The sequence below is a fragment of the Cornus florida genome, unplaced genomic scaffold (genome assembly GCF_030987335.1).
Source record: "Cornus florida cultivar Cherokee Brave unplaced genomic scaffold, ASM3098733v1 CherokeeBrave_3.0.0_Hap2_Chr07, whole genome shotgun sequence".
NCBI lineage: Eukaryota > Viridiplantae > Streptophyta > Magnoliopsida > Cornales > Cornaceae > Cornus > Cornus florida.
Window position 1 is genome coordinate 35,842,905 of NW_026775577.1, and position 13,093 is coordinate 35,855,997.

Consider the following 13,093-nt stretch of genomic DNA (forward strand, 5'->3'; position numbering starts at 1 on the left):
AAAAACTGTGGACTCGGGTACCACCGAGCACTCCGCTGGAAGGACAACGAAAAACTAATCAAGATGGACTCAAGAATCGCATGATTCGAAGTCCGGACGAGGGAGAAACGAGGGTTTGGAGTTGAGACGTCATGGCGGCCCGACGAAGGCCATGGCAGGCCTGGCGCCCATGCGCGAGCCCACCGGCACCCATGCCGGCGCCCAATGGCGTGCACATGCTGACAACAAGAAAAAAAGTGTGAGTTCCAAAACTGAGGCTTGAAACGAAGGTCAAGACGAGTTTTTCTGGAAAAACACGAAGAAGAAACCCCCCTAAAATCGAGTTTTCTACCCAACCTCGCAAACGGAAATGAAAAAACTCACTGTGAAATCCCCAAAATGCCCCTAGATCAGAACTGGACAAGAGGCAAAAAACTGCTACGAGATCTGAGAGCAAAAACGGGCTAGAAGATGAATTTTTCTGGAAAAACACGAAAAATAAACCCCTCCCGAAATCAAATTTTCTACCCAGACTCGCAAGAGAAAATGAAAAAAAAAAAAACTCACTACAAAATGGCCAAAACGCCCTCCCAAGAAATCTGGTCAAGAGAGCTAAAAAGCTACTAAAATGAAAACTGGAAGCTGAAACTTCACGAGGGATTTTCAGTACCAAGACGACATTTTCTGGAAAAACACAAAGAAGGAACCCCCCCTAAAATCATGTTTTCTAAGTGACCATGTTGAGATCGGAATTTATTTCCTGAAGGAAAACCCTAGAATTCCATAAAATCAGATTATGCAAGAAAAATGAAAAATGATTCCATGGGAAGCTTAAATCACAAAGGAAAGGGTTTTTCTCGGAAACGATCATGTACGCAGATGTAAATGGTGATTTTGAGCGCGTGGGAATGGTCCGCAACTCCCAAAAATGGCCGAGTCAAAATCCGACCCCCTAACGGCCAAAAAGGCGAAAATGAACTTGAAATGGAAAATATGGAAACCAAAATTAGGAAATGGTTTCAAATGACTGTTTGGCCCTTGGCAAAACTTTATACAAGATAAATGAGACTTAGTGGAGGTGCCGGAACACACTTTGCACCACCCGATTTGAAAATGAACCCTAAAAGGCTCGGATTTCACTATTTTAGCCCAAAATGAAAAATGTGAAACCAAAATGTAAAACCTAAAACAAAATGGTGTTTAGCCCTTGGCCACACCTCATACATGGTAAATGAATGAAAAATAATGAATTTCATACATAATGCACACTCTGGTGCAAAAATGACATATTAAGACCCTAATTTTCATACTTTTTCTCATTAAGGGCAATTTCATCATTTTTTAATATACAGGGATTACAAATGAAGTTTGGCCCTTGGCCACATATTATATACATAGAATGAATACCAAAAAGTGTGCTTAAGCACATAATACAAGTTTGGGATCAAATATACACATTTAACAAAATGGCTACAAATGGCATTTCAAGTCGACCTTAACAAGAATTGAAATCTTCAAGTCTACAAATCATCCAAGCATGACAAGAATCACGAACCAAGTTTTCGTACCTGATCAAAACCTCCAGTAACTTCGAGGTGAGTAAACAAGACTAACAAGTTTACTCGTACAGAATGAGCATGCATGACTCGATTTCTTTAAAATTTTTAGACTGACATGCAATAGTTCAAATGGATCATGCCACCTAACGTCTATATCAAGATTTGACTCAGGGATCATCCTAAGCTACCATCGTGTAATATCTACAAAAAAATCATGATACACATACACATGTGAGACAAGTCGAGTTGGGATAACCCAAAGAACATAGCAAGAAGTAATACATGGAATCAAGGATATGGCATAATATCTATGCGATTTAACATGATTGAAGCATTCCAATTAGCAAGACTAGAGTTACACATGAAACCAAGAACAGGGTATAATATCTATACAAAGACAAGGCATAAAACCTATGAAAAGACAAGGCATAAATCTATGCAAGTGAGCAAGATTGGGATAATCTGTAATGACCCGGGTTTTGATTCAACCCGGTACTACAGTGATGAACCGAAGATTGACCCGAAAATGGATCCGGATGCGGAAACAAGAAACAAGTCAACGGTCTCCCAAGGCACAACACACCTCTAAGACACTTTGATGACCTTCCATGAGGTCGTGGAACTCAATGAGAACTGACGCGGAAGTAAAAGATTGAAAAAAAAAATAACAATTAAGCCCCTAGGGGTAAAATAGTCATTTTCTGAAACTATGGATTCAGATACCACCAAGCACATCGCTAGAAAGACAACGAAAAAATAATCAAGATGGACTCAAGAATCGCATGATTCGAAGTCCGGACGAAGGAGAAACGGCATAACGAAGAAAAACGAGCACTTAAAGCAAAAAGGGTAAATTGGTAATTATCCAGAAAGATCTGGGTGCAACCAGCCACACCATTGGAAAGATAGCAAAAAATTAGTCAAGTTCAAAAAAAATTCACTTGATTTGGAGTCCGGACGAGGGAGAAAAGAGGGTTAGAAGTTGAGACGTCGCGACGACCCGACGAATGCCATGACATGCCCCATGCGCGCCCGGCGCCCCATTTGGCGCCCAATGGCATGCACCATGACATGCTAGGAAGGAGAAAAATTCAGCCAGAACTGAGGGCCGAAACGAGGTCCGAAACGGATATTTTTGGAAAAAACACAAAGAAGAAACCCCTCCCGAAATCAAATTTTCTACCCGACTGCGGAAGGAAATGAAAAAAACTCATTGTAAAATTCCCAAAATGCCCCTAGATCAAAACTGGGCAAGAGGGCAAAAAGCTGCTACAGGATCTGAGATCAAAAACAGACTAGTAGATGAATTTTTCTGGAAAAACACAAAGAAGAAACCCCCCTCAAAATTGAGTTTCCTACGTGAATCGTGTGGGAATTCAAAAAAAAATGCAATGTAGAATGCCCGAAATGCCCCTCCAAGAATTCTGGTAGAGAGGTCCATAAAGCTGCTAAAATAAAAAGTAATAAAAAAAAAAAAAAAAAAACTAAGAGCTGAACTTCGTAAGCGATTTCCGATGCCAAAACGACATTTTATAGAAAAACACGAAAAAGAAACCTCCCCTAAAATCATGTTTTCTATTGAACCATGTTGAAATAAGGAAATAAAACTAAATTAAAAAGTCTAGAATGCCCCTAGATCAGAATACGCAACAAAAACGCAAAATAAGTTAGTAGAAGGCTCAAAACACAAACGATGAGGTTTTGCCCAGAAACGACTATGCACGCAAACGTAACTTACCTATTAAGACGCGCTACAATGGTCCATGGCTTAAAAATACCACCGATGCAAAATCCGACCCCTCCACAGGCAAAGAGACAAAGATGAAGAAGAAATGGGAAATTTGAAAACCAAAATTATCAAATGATTTTAAATTACCGTTTGGTCCTTGGCCACACTTCAAACATGATTTATAAGACCCTGTGAAAGAATAAAAAAAGAATTCCCACACCCAATGCAAAAGTTAGAAGCAATGACTTAGCATTTTTCAATATTTTCTCAATATTTCATGAAATCAGAAATTACATAGAATGCAATATACATGTCATTGGCCTTCGGCCTCATCTCATACATGTCAAATATAGTGAAAAGAGTGTACTCATGTATACATTACATGATTAGAATCAAATATACACATTTTGACATAAAAGGGTACAAATAGCATTTCAAGTCGACCTTACAAGAATTGAAATCTTCAAGTCTACAAATCATCAAAGCATGACAAGAATCACAAACCAAGTCTTCGTACCTGATCAAAACCCCTAGTAACTTCAGGGTGAGTAAACAAGACTAACAAGTTTACTCGTACAGAATGAGCATGCATGACTCGATTTCTTTAAGATTTTTAGACTGACATGCAATAGTTCAAATGGATCATGCCACCTAACGTCTATGTCAAGATTTGACTCAGGGATCATCCTAAGCTACCATAGTGTAATATCTACAAGAATCATGATGTGTATACACATGTGAAATAAGTCAAGGTTGGGATAACCCAAGGAACACGACAAGAAGTGATACATGGAATCGAAAACAAGGCATAATATCTATGCAAGGACAAGGCATAAAATCTATGCAATTAAACAAGAATGGGATAATCCATATAACACGATGGTAGGTATACTTGGATATAAGTTAACAAAGAATTACATTATCAATGCAATTTACATGATTGGACTATACCAATTAACATGACATAAAGTATACTTGAAATCACGAATGAGGCATAATATCTATGCAAATGACAAGATTAGAGCATTTCACATAATACGACAAGGCTTAAATCTTCAAGGAATAACAACTTGAAATTTAAAGAGTGAAATCAACCAATGTGGAAACTTGGATATCGCCTGAATTAAAACCGTACTCTTGAGATCAATTTAGGGCTACTAACCCATGGGTACCTTTCCCCTACTGCGCATTATAAGATAACCGTTCAATTAAGATCACTTTAGGGCTACTAACCCAAAGGTACCTTTCCCCCAATTCGCACTGATAATAGGGAACTCTCTATCTTCCGTACTAGAACCAATTCCTAGCCATGTCATTTCTTGATTGATATCCCAAGTTCCAAAATCAACATGTTGTGCAAGTCAAGATAGTATCAAATACTATAAACACATTAACCACGTCTCATACACAACAAAGATTTTGAAACATACAAGTCATGCCCTAAGTTCGCATTAATATGATATGATGAATGTCGAATCTTCAGTGTGCGATTCGTTACACACTATGCATGAAGGATGTTTAATGCGAAGTGTGCAAATCATTACACAAGGCAGGTCCAATGTCAAGTTACAAGTTCATTCTAAGCAAGATACAACCATGTGAATACAAAGGATTTCATTAAATATAAGTTTCAAAACTTATCCGATTATTCTCGATTTGATACACGTGAATGAACTTGTCTAGAAAATCATGAATATAAGGTTAGAAACTGAATCAAGACCAATGAACCATGAAATGGATTTTAATTACTTCATTTAATTAAAATCTCTAGGTTTTGAAATTCATCTAAATGATCTCAAATTAATATATGCTATACAACATGCCAAGACTTGATTTAAGAACACGATACAAATACATTTCATGCAATGCACGGCCATGAGTATTAAACCTTAATACTAGAAAAGTAATAAATGAAAGGTTTCAAAACCTAATCAAATATTCTAGATTAAATATATGTGAAACCACATAGCATGCACATCATGAATATCAAGTCAGAATTCCAATGGAGTGAATAGTACACTCGGAATAAATTAATTAATCAAATAATTAAATATTCTCTAAATTTTAAAACACATCCGAATGCTCTCAAATTAATCTATGTTGAAGAGCATGTTATGGCCTAATATAATATGCTAACACATATTGATTTCAAGTTAGTTAAGGCCATGAGAATTAATCTTTCACCTAAGATAAATATTAAACAAAAGCTTTAATACTTATTCAAATATTTCAATTTTTATACACGACAATGAACATATCAAGGGGCAATATAATATCATGCTACATGTTTAAACCAAGTCATGAGCAACCGGGAAAATCAGATCCCGTACAAGAAAAATAAATAATAAAATCTCTAGATTTTATATTTAATCATGCAAACAAGTTGTATAAGCATCACAAGCATGCTATATAACAACAAATTAAATTATAACACCCCCTACCTCAATTTGAGATGAAATCTCAAAAGCCCACCGAAAGAAAAGTTCTCCGAATCCGACGATACCGGAGGGTTTTGTCAGGGACTACATCGGGAACAAGAATCTGCAAGAAGCCCCATGAAAATCAAAACTTGACCTCAATCCCGAACTTAAAAAATGGTCGGAAACAGGTTCTAATAAGGGTGAAAGAAGCGCGTAGTCAAGACAAACACAAAATGCGAAGGCGCTATGACTTTATAACAAAGGGAACGAGGTTTAAAGGAGAGGAGAAGGGTGGCAGTCCCCCTTAGGCTGCCATGGCAGATCACTTTTTGACTTTAAGTCCCCCTATTTATAGGAAATCTCAAAAAGTGCCCGGAAAGGGTCCCGCCAGGTCCGGAAAAGTGAATTTTGAGTAGACGCGCTCAAACGGTGAAACTCCGTGAATGAAAAAGATTCAAAATGAGAACATATTAATAACAGAAGATACAGCATCAAAAATCGAGTCCTGAGCAGAGAGATATGCCCCGAACAAGTTCGGCAGCAACCGGGATCAGAAACTCTGAAACTAGAGAAAAATGACCAGAACGGAATTCCAAGAGTACCGACTCAACCAAATGTGAAAATGAATCCCGTACGAGGATCCAGGCACCAGACGAGATATTTTTGCAATAACTTTCGTTAATTGCACAATGACCCCTCCAAAAAGGGTTAATGCACTAATGGCCCAGAATGAAAATATCTTCCAAAAATATTTTCTTAGATACCCCTAAAATAAAATATCTTCAAAAGATATTTATGAAAAATACCCCAAGAAAAGAAAAGAATTCCAAAGAATTGTGCATCCATACCCCTATGGACACCGTGAGCAACTAAGTATTTTCTTGCAAAAGTAAAGATACGTATTTCGTGGAAACTACTCAAGATCAAGATATATGAAGTTAAAATCTAACTCCAAGCATGAAAAGTGAGGTTGTGCCAAAAACTGACAAACGGGGATAAGACAGAATAAGGAAAAGGATGAAATAGTGCATAATGTCAAAAAATGAAAAATGTGGAAATGACTCCATCCTCAAAGGAAGTTGTTAATCCAAATGAAAGAGTCTCAGAAACCATTTTCGACCACTCGAGACGACACTATGAGATGTGAAACAGAGCTCAGAAAGGAAAATTAAATGAAAAAAATTTATTCGTAAAATTTCAAGAAAAAAAAAAAGGGAGTCAAATGACCGGGTCATTACATAATCCATATAACACGACATAAGTATACTTGGATAAGTTAACAAGAATTATATTATCAATGCAATTAACATGATTGGACCATACCAATTAACATGACATGAAGTATACTTGAAATCACGAATGAAGCATAATATCTATGCAAATGTAACGACCCGGGTTTTGATTCAACCCGGTACTATAGTGATGAACCCAAGATTGACCCGATAACGAATCCAGATGCGGAAGCAAGAAACAAGACAACTGTCTCCCAAGGCACAACACACCTTTATGACACTTTGATGACTTTCCATGAGGTCGTAGAACTCTATGAGAACTGATGCGGAAGCAAAAAACCAAAAATATGACAAATAAGCCCCCAGGGGCAAAATAGTCATTTCTAAAAACTATAGACTCGGGTGCCACCGAGCACACTACTGGAAGGACAACGAAAAACTAATTAATATGGACTCAAGAATTACTTGATTCGGAATCCGGATGAAGAAGATATGAAACTCCAAAGTTTCATAAAATCAAACTTTTGGGTTTGAAATCAATGAGGCAAGGGTACTTTACAAGGGATAAAATGGTCTTTTTAGACAAGACTAGATGCAAATGATCATACTATTAGATAGACTAGGAAAAATTAATGAATTTAGACTCAAGAATCACTTGATTCGGAGTCCGGATGAACAAGATATGAAACGTCAAAGTTTCAAAAAAACCAACTTTTGGGTTTTAAATCAGTGCGGCAAGGGTATTTGATAAGGGGTAAAATGGTATTTTAAGATAGAATTGGATGCAACTGTGCATACCGTTGTATAGACCAGAAAAAACTAATAAACTTAGACTCAAAAATCACTTGATTTAGAGTCGGGACGAAGAAGATATGAAGCCTCAAAGTTTCAAAAAAACCAACTTTCTGGGTTCAAATCTAGGCAGGACCGGCACAGATTTTTGGACTTCAAATGTGGTTTTGAGGGCTTAAACTACATTTTTTGGCATAAAGTTGTGAACAACCCCCCCCCCCCCCCTCCAAAAAAAAAAATCATGTTTTTTACATGACCATGTCAAGAGAAGATTTTATTTTACAAGTGAAATACCCAAAATGCCCCTTAGATCAGCACTTTTTCCGGAAAAACCTGAAACGCACCAGGTTTCCAGATCTGCGAGTTGTTTTCGGCATCAAAACGATTTGGTTTGCAAAAACACAAAGAAGAAACCCCCCCTAAAATCATGTTTTCTACCCGACACATGGAAGAAAACAAAAAAATTACACTGTAGGTTTTGAGGGCTTAAACTACATTTTTTGGCATAAAGTTGTGAACAACCCCCCCCCCCCCCCCCCTCAAAAAAAAAAATCATGTTTTTTACATGACCATGTCAAGAGAAGATTTTATTTTACAAGTGAAATACCCAAAATGCCCCTTAGATCAGCACTTTTTCCGGAAAAACCTGAAACGCACCAGGTTTCCAGATCTGCGAGTTGTTTTCGGCATCAAAACGATTTGGTTTGCAAAAACACAAAGAAGAAACCCCCCCTAAAATCATGTTTTCTACCTGACACATGGAAGAAAACAAAAAAATTACACTGTAGAATACCCATAATGCCCCTAAATCAGAAAGGGGCAAGAGGGTTAAAAAGTTGCTACAAGTATAGCAGAAAAGTGAACTTTGCACGGGATTTCCGGCACTAAGATGACATTTTATGAAAAAACACAAAGAAAAAACCCCCCCTAAAATCACGTTTTCTAAGTGACCATGTCAAGAATGGAATTTATTTCCCAAATGAAAATCCCAAAGTGCCCTAAAATCAGATTATGCAACAAAACTTCAAAATGAGTCCATAGGAAGCTCAAAACACAAACGATAAGGTTTTGCCCGGAAACAACAATGCACGCAAACGTAACTTACCTATTTGGACATGCTATAATGGTCCACGACTTAAAAATACCACCAATACAAAATTCGACCCCCCAATGGGCAAAAAGGCAAAAATGGAACTTGGAATAGAAACTCGGAATCCAAAAATACAAAACGGGGTCAAATGACCGTTTGGCCCTTAGCCACACTTCAAACATGATTTATAAGACCCTATGAAAGAATGAAAACAGAATTCCCACACCCGATGCAACCATGGTGAGACAATGACTTGGCGTTTTTCAATATTTTCCTAATATTTCAAGTTAGAAGTTACAAAAAAATCAATATACATGTCAATGGCCTCCGACCTCATCTCATACATTTTGAATACATTGAAAGGAGTGCACTTAGGTACACATTGCATACATGGAATCAAAGAATACAAGTTTTACATATAAGTCTACAAAATGACATTTCATGCTAACATTTGCATGAAATGGAAACTTGAAAGCTACACGACATCCAAGGAATGCTAAGCATCACGAACCAAGTCTTCTTACTTGAAATATGCCCCAGTAACGTAGGGGTGAGCAACATAAAGCTACTCATAGGAAATGAGTATGCATCGATCTAGCGTTTTACAGTTTTATCACCTTAGGGTGAAACATGTTAAAGGGGCTCATGCCACCTAACGTCTATATCACAATGAGACTCAGGGAGCATCCTAAGCTACCCTAGAGCATAAGCAACAAGAATCATGATACATATACATGTATGAAACAAGTCAAGATATGGGACAATCCAAGAACACGACAAGTTTGCACTAGAATACAAGGATCACATTATCAATGCAATTTACATGATTGGGACATACCAATTAACATGACAAAAAGCATACTCGGAATTAAGAACTAGGCATGATACCTATGCAAGTAAACAAGGATAGAATACATGACATGAAGTACACTTAAAATCAAGAATGAAGAATAATATCTATGCAAGTAGACAAAGACAGAACACTCCATAAAACACGAAAAGAAGTATACTTGAATCACGAATAAGGCATAATATCTATGCTAACGACAAGATTAGAACATTCTAATTTACACGACAAGGCATAAAATCTATGCTATGAAACAAGAATGGAGCATTTCACATACATGAAAAGTTTAAATCTTGAAGGCATAGCAACTTGAAATTTAAAGAGTGAAATCAACCAATGTGGAAAACTCGGATATCGCCCGGATTAAAACCGTACTCTTGAGATCAATTTAGGGCTACTAATCCATGGGTACCTTTCCCCTAGTGCGCACTATAGTTGTAGAGGGACATTCCCCCATACTAGAACCCAGTCCTAGCCATGTCAATTCTTGATTGATATCCCAAGTTCCAAAATCAACAAGTTGTATCAAAATACAAGATATGCATTTACCACATTTCATACACAACCAAGATTTTGGAACACACAAGTCATGCCTTAAGTAGTCAACTATAATGGCATGTGAAATGTCAAGAAATCATAGTATGCAACTATATAGACAACAACCAAGATATATAGCGCATGGAGTTCATTGAAATAGATATACCACAAGTATAAGATACATGATTCAATTACTTATCAAATACACATGTGTAATTGAAACATTCCAAGACAATTGTGCATGTTCATTAAGTACAATAACGAAACTAAGATACAAGATGCAAGATACAAAATACTAGATACAAGAGGTCATAATACTTGATAAAAAGCTAAGAGCTCATGAAATACAAGTACATTCCATGCAAGGTACAGCTATGAGTATTAAACTTTAATACTAGAAAAATAATAAATGAAAGGTTTCAAAACCTAATCAAATATTCTAGATTAAACATATGTGAAACTACATAGCATGCATATCATGAATATCAAGTCGGAATTCTAATGGAGTGAATAGTACACTCGGAATAATTTAATTAGTCAAATTAATTAAATATTTTTAGATTTCAAAACAACTCCGATTACTCTCAATTTAATCTATGTTGAAGAGCATGCTAGGGCCTAATATATTATGCTAACACATATTGATTTCAAGCTAATTAAGGCCATGTGAATTAATCTTTCACTTAAGATAAATATTAAATAAAAGTTTTAATACTTGTTCAAATGTTCTAATTTTTATACACGACAATGAGCATATCAAGGAGTAATATAATATCATGCTACATGTTTAAACTAAGTCATGAACAACCGGGAAAAACAGATCCCGTACAAGAAAAATAAATAATAAAATCTCTAGATTTTATATTTAAGCATGTAATCACGTTATATAAGCATCAATATCATGCTATATAACAAGAATTAAACCTAGAACATCCCCTACCTCAATTTGAGATGAAAATCCCAAATCCCCACCGGATTGAAACGGCTCCGAATCCGACGAAACTCCTAGGTTTTGTCAGGGACAACACGATCTATATGAATCCCCAAGAAGCCCCGTGAAAATCCAAACTTGACCTCAATCCCGAACTCGAAATTTGGTCAGAAATGGTTTCTAATAAGGGGTAATGGTGCGCGTAGTCAACACGAACACAAAACGTAAAGGCACTTCAACTTTTTAACAAAGGAATGAAGTTCAAAAGAGGAGAGAGGTGGTGGCAGCCTCCCTTGGGCTGCCATGGGAGCTCTGGTCGTGCAAGGTGAGTGGGGAAGATGAAAAATGAAATATTTCACCCCTCTTTTAAAGAAATCTCATAAAGTGCCCCGAACTGGCCCCGTCGGGTCCGGAAAAGTAGAATTTGAGCAAACGCGCTCAAATGGCAAAACTCCATGAAAAAAAAGATTCAAAATGAGAAAATATGAACAATGAAAGAAACGGCGTCAAAAACTGAGACCCGAGCAGAACGTTATGCCCCGAACAAGTTCGGCAGCAACCGAGTCCAGAAACTATGAAATTGGAGAAAAATGATCAGAACGGAATTCTATGAATTTATGAGTCAACAAAAAATAAAAATGAATCTCGTACGAGAATCCAGGCAACAGACGAGGTATTTTGCAATAACTTTCGTTAATTGCACAATGACCCCTACAAAAAGGGTTAACTGCAAAGTTGCCCCAGAATGAAAATATCTTCCAAAAGATATTTTCTTAGATACCCCTGAAATAAAATATCTTCAAAAGATATTTATGAAAAACACCCCAAGAAAAGAAAAGAATTCCAAAGAATTGTGCATCCATACCCCTATGGACACCGTGAGCAACCAGAGTACTTTCTTGCAAAAGTAAAGATATGTATTTCGTGGAAACCACTCAAGATCAAGATATGTGAAGTCAAAATCTAACTCCGAGCACAAAAAGTGAGGTTGTGCCAAAAACTGACAAACGGAGAAAAGACAGAACAGGGAAAAGGACGAAATAGGGAAAAGGACAAAAAGTGAATAGTGTCCGAAAAGTGAAAATGCGAAAATGACTCGGTCCTTAAAGGAAGTTGTCAATCCATACGAAAGAGTCTCGGAAACCATTTCCAAGCACTCGAGATGACACTAAGTGACGAGAAACAGGACTCAAAAAGGAAAATTAAACGGAAAAAATTTATCCGTAAAATTTCAGGAAAAATGAAAGGAAGGAAAATGACCAGGTCATTACAGCAAATGACAAGATTGGAGCATTTCACATAACACGACAAGGTTTAAATCTTCAAAGAATAACGACTTGAAATTTAAAGAGTGAAATCAACCAGTGTGGAAACTTGGATATCGTCCGGATTAAAACCGTACTCTTGAGATCACTTTAGGGTTACCAACCCAAGGGTAGCTTCCCCTAGTCTTCGGATCACTTTAGGGATTATCAACCCAAGGGTACCTTCCCCTATTCTTGATTAATATCCCAAGTCCCAAAATCAACAAGTTGTGCAAGTCAAGATTGTATCAAAATACTAGAAACACATTAACCACGTTTCATGCACAACCAATATTTTGAAACATACAATTCATGCCCTAAGTTCGCATTAATATGATATGATGAATGTCGAATCTTCAGTGTGCAATTCGTTACACGCTATGCATGAAAGATGTTAAATGCGAAGTGTGTAAATCATTACACAAGGCAAGTCCAATGTCAATTTACAAGTTCATTCTAAGCAAGATACAACCATGTGAAATAAGTTCCATACAAAGGAATTAATTAAATATAAGTTTCAAAACTTATCCGATTATTCTCGATTTGATACACGTGAATGAACTTATCATGGAAAACACGAATACAAGGTTAGAAACTTAATCAAGCTCATGGAACCATTGAATGGATTTCAATTAATTCCTTTAATTAAAATCTCTAGATTTTGAGATTCATC